The sequence below is a fragment of the Trichosurus vulpecula genome, chromosome 2 (assembly GCF_011100635.1).
Source record: "Trichosurus vulpecula isolate mTriVul1 chromosome 2, mTriVul1.pri, whole genome shotgun sequence".
NCBI classification, from domain to species: domain Eukaryota; kingdom Metazoa; phylum Chordata; class Mammalia; order Diprotodontia; family Phalangeridae; genus Trichosurus; species Trichosurus vulpecula.
Window position 1 is genome coordinate 172,217,099 of NC_050574.1, and position 7,984 is coordinate 172,225,082.

The window sequence follows — 7,984 nt, forward strand, 5'->3', positions numbered from 1 at the left end:
TTCATTAGCTATAAACACCAGTCACAAACAGTCTTTGCCCTACAGGATCATTCATGAAAAGAGAAGATTGCCTGCTATTGGAAATTATATATATTTTTGAATAACAAAGGAGTCCAAAAGACATAAGATCTTAGAGCAAGAGAAGCCATAGAGATCGGTTGGTCCAATGATCTAAATTTCACAATGAGGGAAACTGAGACCTAGAGACAAGTGACACATAGCTAATTAGGGCAGCTCTGCAATTAGAATGTAAATCTCTTGACCCTAAGTCTAGGCTTTATTTCTGTTCTAATTGCTTATTATATGTTATTACAGAGGGCCCAATGGGGATGGCTTTCTCAAGTAACAATAGTAGCTCTTTTAGGAACATCATTCCAGTGCAGAAAGTATCCTTTGCTATGACAGGGGCTGCTGCCCTCCCCCCCACTCTTCTCCCCCCTTCCCCCCCACCAGCTTGCCAACTCAGCAGGAGTTAGAAAGCCTCCTCTCTGCTGGAAAACATTGGAAAATACAGAGCTTTAGTGCAGCTGAAAGGTCCAGCAAGTTCAATTTATTCTTTTAATTAGTAAGGGGGGTTGATTTAACAGTTCATTAGCCACCATTTAATTAAGCAAAACTTCTTTTCCCCCCCACCCCTAAATGCAGAACTAAAACCCTAACTTCATATGACTTTTCTCTTTTCCAGGGGGTGTCTTGAGATCCACACCATGCCCTGCATCCTTTAGCAAGCAAATAGGCAGCTGACTCCTGTCTTTCTTTATTATTCTTTTTAAGGTTAGAATATATTTTCAAAATTCCCATATTGGTCAGTGCTGGTAACTGTCACAGGATTGAGGAAGACAACTATCCCACAGGGTGAGCAAAGGCAGAACAGCAAGGCAGTGGCAGATTATAAAATGCAGAGATTAAATTGGAAAATAAATATAATAAATGTGCCGTGGACCCTGGATGCCCTGCCTTCCCCTAATATTACTCTAATCCCTGATACTTTTCTTCAAGCAACTAAGAGGCTCTCACAAGAATGATGTGTTTTAGAATAACAGACCTTGCCTGAAAGGTTAGTCTGTAGCTTTTCCTTAAACTGTCTCTATCTCTGTTAAATGTTATCTGTTTGTCTGGCTATAGATGTTTCCTAGGGAACCTGAGATGCCCTTGATAGTATTTACCTCACAGGTACATAAGACTGAAATGTGTTTGATGGATTAACTGGGGAACTTACAAAACTTTAATGCCTTTAAAGAAAAAAGCAGATATCTCAATCTCCTTGGGGGTGATTGTTAGTTTAACAGTCCTTCAAGCTACAGGGAAAGTAATGGAGGCAAGATGAGACTGTTGCCTTCTCAGATTCCACTTTTCCCTTACCATTCCTTGTCATCCAAAACAAAGGTTCTTCAGCAGTTCTGTGGTGCCTTCAGGCTACAGAGTCCTTGTTTATAGGGGAATGGGGCAGGAAGGCAGTTTCCCTGCACTCTACTCCTTTGACAAAGGGTACTGCACCCTCTATAGCTTTCCAGTTGAATCTTTTTAGCCTTCAGTTTGCAGGGTGGATTCTGGAGCAAGAGCCACAAAGTAGAGTAGATGACATTCCAGTAGGTCACATTTATAGAGGGTTAGACAATCTTTCGATGGAAGAAGTGGGTTGGTACCGGTGGTAGCATCATGTTTCCCAAAGTGCTCACTCTACTCCCATTTCCATCACCCTGTCCTGCTCTCATCTGTGCCACTGCGCTCAGAAAACAAAGCATCTCATACTCTCTTGACATCATCTGTCATGTTGTCTTTAGGATGAGATGGAGAGACATTGATAGGATGGTACACGATGATACATTTAAGTGGGCTATGATCTGGATGAATGACTGGATTCAGAGAATTGTTAATGAATTGAGGTTAACTTGGAAGGACATAGCTATCTAATGGAAAGCCCCTGGCATCCGTCCATGACCTCCAAGATGTTCAAAACATTTATCAATGACTTGGATGAAGGCATAGAAAGCATGATTGTTGAATTTTCAGTTGAAGTGAAGCCTACTGCTTATGAGAGGCAAGATTCCAAAAGATCTTAAAGGGCTGGAAAAAATAGACTAAATCTAAGAAAAGATGATATTTAATAGAGATAAATGTACCATTATATACAGAGGTTCAGAAAAAATCAACTGCACATTTTCAAGATGAGAGAGACATAACTAGATGCCAATTTGTGTGTGTCAACAAAATCTGAAGGTTTTAGCACATTGCAGTGTCAAAAATGAGTCATCCATGTGATATAGCAATACTGTACAGTGCAAAGAGTACTGGAATTGGAATAAGGCAAGACCTGAGTTCAAATCTCGATATGTTACCTGAGAAAATTCACTTAAATCCTCTGAACTTCCTTATATTTAAAATGGAGATATTCTAAGTGTAGTACCTACATCACAAATGAGATTTTATATATGTGTATGTATAGGCTTAAAACTGTACTAAGACTTTTGGGACATACTATATATGTGATATATATTGTGATATCTATGTGTCACATACCCTGTGTGTATGTGTGAATGTATAGATGCATGCATGTATATCTGTATGTATATATACATACTTATCATATACTTGTATGTACACACAGACATATATACATACACACATATCCTGATCTCTAGTATTTATGTGTGTGTGCGTGCGTGTGTGTATATGTGTATATATATATGCATATATGTATTAACGTAGATATATGTTCTTGTTCAGTTGTTTTCAGTCGTATTTGACTTTTCATGACCCCATTTGGGGTTTTCTTGACAAAGATACTGGAATGGTTTGCCACTTCCTTCTCCAGCCCATTTTTCAGATGAGGAACTGAGGCAAAAAGAGAGTTAAATGACTTGCCCAGGGTCACACAGCTAGTTGGTGTCTGAGGCTGGATTTGAACTCAGAAAAATGAGTCTTTTTTGACTCCAGCCTGAGCACTCTATTGACTCTGCCTTCTAGCTGCCCCAGTTCTGTACTAATTGACAAAAAAGAAAACTAATCTCTCTTTTACAGGAGAACTCTTAAAATATTTGAAGATCGTTATTGTATCCTCCCGGTCCCTGTTTCCCTCCAACCCTTCTTTACCCTAGACCAAATATTCTCAGTTTGTTCAGTTGATCTTTGCATGGCAATGGCCGGTAGTGATTTCACTACACAGGTAACCCTAATCAGGATATGCTGTAATTTGTCAACGGCCTTCCTAAAATTTGGGGTTCAGCCCTGAACTCTTACTTTAAATGTGGTTTGATCAGAATCAGCTGCAGTGTGAATATTAATTACTTCCCTCATTCTGGGTCCTGTCCTTTACTTGATATAACTTATAACTTTTTTTGTCTCCCATGCCACACCTGTGACTCATATTGAGCTCACAATTCACTGAAACTCCAGAGAACCTTTTCACAGGCACTGTCACCTAATCGTTTGTCCTATTTTGGGTTAGCTGATTTGGGGACTTAGAGGTCTTATAGAAGAGGTAGACCACACAGTAATGCTGAAAAAAAGGATTTTACTAGGTGAACATTTTAATTTATGCCAAAAAAGGCCTAAGGCCCAAGAAATATTTCCATATCACAGTGACCTTAGAGATACAACTGTGCCTAAACCAGAAGGAAAGATAGCATATTTCCATCATGTAGCCAGTGGATGGGGCATGATTGAGCCTTGAAGGAAATGATCTTCAGGCTACAGAAGGAGAAGAAAGGGGATCTTATAAGAACTATCTTCCTTTTATTTAGTGGGAAAAGTCTTGTCCTTGTCTTAGGGCTGCAGGTGAAGGGTAGGGATTTTATAGGTAAAAATGGGTTCTCTAGCAAGTATGTGTGGTCAAGTTGCTCGCTTCTGATTTCACAGGCAGTGAGCTATCAATTTGTGTGGTTATGTGGATGCATGGGTGTTTCTAGATGGAAACTTCAAAGAATAAAAGATTCTAAAAAATAAAAAAAAGAAGGGATGCATCTAGAGCTGAGGTAACCTATCCCGAGAAATGATAGGACTCAAAAACAGGAACTTTCAGGAATACCTTATGACTTCTCCCCTAACCTATATTTCTATAGTTGATTTTTTTAACTCAGGTGGAGGATTTTGCATTTATTCATGTTAATTTTTATCCAACTAGTTTTGGCTCATAGTTCTAGCATTTTGAGGTCTTTTTTGGTTACCAAATTATGATTTGTGTGTTAGATATCCCTTGTAGTTTCTTGTATCCTTGTAATTTGGCTTGGCTCATTATGCTGGAAGCTCTGAGTTCCCAGACAGGGACCACACCAAGTGGTTATAGCTTAAAGTCTCTTAGGATCCTAGGGGAAACTCTGTTATGGGCAGGGCAATATACTCCCTCTTCTTGGCTATAGCTTCTGAGCTGCACCAGTGTGCTTCTCACCATCAGTCATTTACATTATCATTAAGAATAATCAATAACCAATGGTTACACAATATAAGGCAAATGTGAGAACAATCGATAGGCACCATCATCCACATACAAACTTAGGTCACATTCTCCCATCAATGCACATAGGATCCATGGAAAAAGAGTGGACACATAAAGGAACCTAGCAGAGAAATACATGAGTGAGGACAACCCGTGTACTCAAGACCATTTATAGATCTGCACTGTGAGCCTTTATGTCCTTGATCCCTTGAGGAACAGCCTGTATCACACAAAGCTGTTAATTGTTCCCCTTCTGGTCCTCGTCACTTTTCTGCTTAGACAAAACCAGTCTTCTATTCTTGAACTGATGAAGCAGTGACAAGCTCTTTAAAATCACAATCATTCTTAAAAGAACACCGAGAAACACCATACTACGGTAGTGACAAGGAGGTCCCTTAATTTAGATAAATGCAATTGTCTTTAGCTTCTCTGGGCAAAGCAGACAAACCCAGATGGTTCTTCAGTTAACATGGTGTGGGCTTATCCGATCTGCTCTCAACTCTTCCTACAGCAAAGCAGGTCTTGAAACAAAACCCCTTATATTGGTTCTCTGGGCATTGCAGAAAAGCCTAGCATTCACTTTACTTAACAGGATGCTATGTCCGCCAATCAGCTTCAAGTCTCTTATGGCTTCTGCAAACTCTTTCTTTTCCCTTCCGTCAAAGCAGAAATGGTAGTTGAGAGCAGCCTGCAGCCCTGAAAAGTTTTACCTCTCTCCATCTGTAGATGGTGCCAGAGAGTTGTAGGCTGACTTCTGCTCTCTGAATGAGCTTCCGCCTCTCTCCTAGCCATCTGTCAGCAAAGCTGTTGAAACCAGGTGAATATCCTGCTTTATTCTTAATTTCTGCCACCTCTTATTTAGTTCCTTCCAGCTAGTTCTATTCTGCTCCTGCTGGCTTCTTCAACAACCTCAATAGCTCAAATCAAAACCTTCCAGTGCTTAATGACTTCCCCTATGAGGTAAAATCCATGAAATACACCTTTTTATTTAGTTTTGAAATTGAAAGTACTTACTTAATTATTCCATACTCCCATTATTTGATTTACTACTCTGTGAGTTTTAAACTCTCAAATTTAAAAAAAAAGGCACATGAAAGGAGCTAAGGGACCATGATAGTCTGTAGGTCTGTAGTCATTTCTCTGTTCTCAAACGGACTCCTATTTGGTCCTCTTAATAATCTGTCTCTCCATTTGCAATCTGTGTTTCTTCATATTGGAATTTTAGCAAATTTTACATAAAATTCTTTTTCTGGTCCTTTATTCAATCACACAGTCTACTTTCAAGGGAGCAATAGCTTACATCCTTCCCAAGTAGATTTAATTCTTTTTCTTTACACAAAAGTTTATTTACTGACTCTTTGGGGGAACAAAATTGTTTACGTACAAAAAGAATAATGCATTATACTTATGTTTGATACATTCTATTCATGCCTTTACCTATTTCATTCATAAAAATGTTAAAAAAATGCAGAGCAAAGGATAGATCATAGATTTATATCTGAAAGAGACTTTTGAGTCCATTTTGTCCAGCTCCCTTGTTTTAGGCTGAAATAGGTTACATAAGTATTACAAGGTCACATAAGTATTAAATATCAGAGCCAGGCTTTAAACCCTGGTCTTATGATTCCAAATCCAGCATGATCTATACTGTACAACATTGTTTGGGATCTTCCACTAGAAGCCTCATTCTAGGATGAAATTACTCTATTAAAGCTCTACCCTTTAACTTCAGTCACTCCACCTTTCTGTACCATAGCTTATATCACATCTGTCCATTTGCTGATCAGGAATATCTTTCTGAAATTCAATTCATACTCTGTTTGTGTCATTCCCCTAATATGTATAGTAATCTCCTTTAAAAAATCATTATTTATTTATTTATTCTTAACATTTATTTTTTTTTTAAATTTGAGTTCTGCATTCTCTCCCTCCTCTACATGTTGTGGAGACAAGATGTGTGATAACAATTATACATGTGAAATGATGCAAAACATATTTCCATATTAGCCATGTTGCAAAAGAAAACAGACAAAAAATGAAAGAGAAAGTAAACCAAAACTATGTTTCAATCTGTGTTCAGACTCCATCAGTTTTTTTCCCCCGGAGGTAGATAGCATTTTTCATCATAAGTCTTTCAGAATTGTCTTGGATCATTGAATTGATCAAAGTCATTCACAGTTGGTCATTATACAATATTGCTGTTACTGTGTACAACATTCTCCTGGTTCTGCTCACTTCACTTTGCATCAGTATACATAAGTCTTCCTAGGTTTTTCTGAAATCATCCTGCTTATTATTTCTTACAGCACAATAGTATACCACACAATTATAGACCACAACTTGTTTAGCCATTCCCCAATTGATAGGCATCCCCTCAATTTCCAATTCTTTACCACAACAAAAAGAGCTGCTAAAATGTTTTTGTACATATAGGTCCTTTTCTTTTTTGTATAATTTATTTGGGAGACCTACTAGTGGTATTGCTGGGTCAAAGGGTATGCAGTTTTATAGCCTTTTGGGCATAATTCCAAATTACTCACCAGAATGGTTGGATCAGTTCACAACTCTACCAATAGTGAATTGGTGTCCCATTTTTCCATATTCCCTCCATCATTGGTCATTTTCTTTTTTGGTCAAATTAGCTGATCTGATAGGTATGAGATGGTACCTCAGAGTTATTTTAATTTGCATTTGTCTGATCACTAGTGCTTTAGAGCATTTTTTCATATGATTACAGATAGCCTTGATTTTTTTCTTCTGAAAACTGCCTGCTTATATACTCTGACCATTCATCAACTGGAGAATGACTACTATTCTTATAAATTTGACTCAGTTCTCTATATATTTGAGAAATGAGGCCTTTATCAGAGAAACTTGTTATGAAATTCCCTTTCCTTCCCTCCCCCACTCCAATTTCCTGCTTTTCTTCTAACCTTGGCTGTAATAGTTTTGTTTGTGCAAACCCTTTTTAATTTAATGTAATCAAAATTATCCATTTTATATCCTGTGATCCTCTCTATTACTTGTTTGGTCATAATTTTTTCCTTTAATAGTTTGAGTTTATTTAGTCCCTTATGATTTCTTTTTCATGTTTACCTTTTTATGCTTCTCTTGAGTCTTGTGTTTGAAAGTCAAACTTTCTATTCAGTTCTGGTCTTTTCACCAGGAATGCTTAAAAGTCCTTCATTTCATTAAATATCCATTTCATCCTTGAAGGACTATACTCAGTTTTGCTAGGTAGGTGGTTTTTGGTTGTGATCCTAGTTCCTTCACCTTCTGGAATATCATGTTCCAAGACTTCTGCTCCTTTAACATGGAGCTGCTAAATCTGACTGTGGATCCATGATCCATGAATTATTTCTGGATACTTTCAATATTTTCTCCTTGACATGGAAGCTCTGAAATTTGACTATCATATTCCTAGGAGTTTTCATTTTGGGATCTCTTTTAGGAGATGACCACTGGATTCTTTCAATTTGTATTTCACCCTCTGGATCTAAGATATCAAGGCAATTTTCCTTCACAGTTTCTTGAAGTGTAATGTCCAGG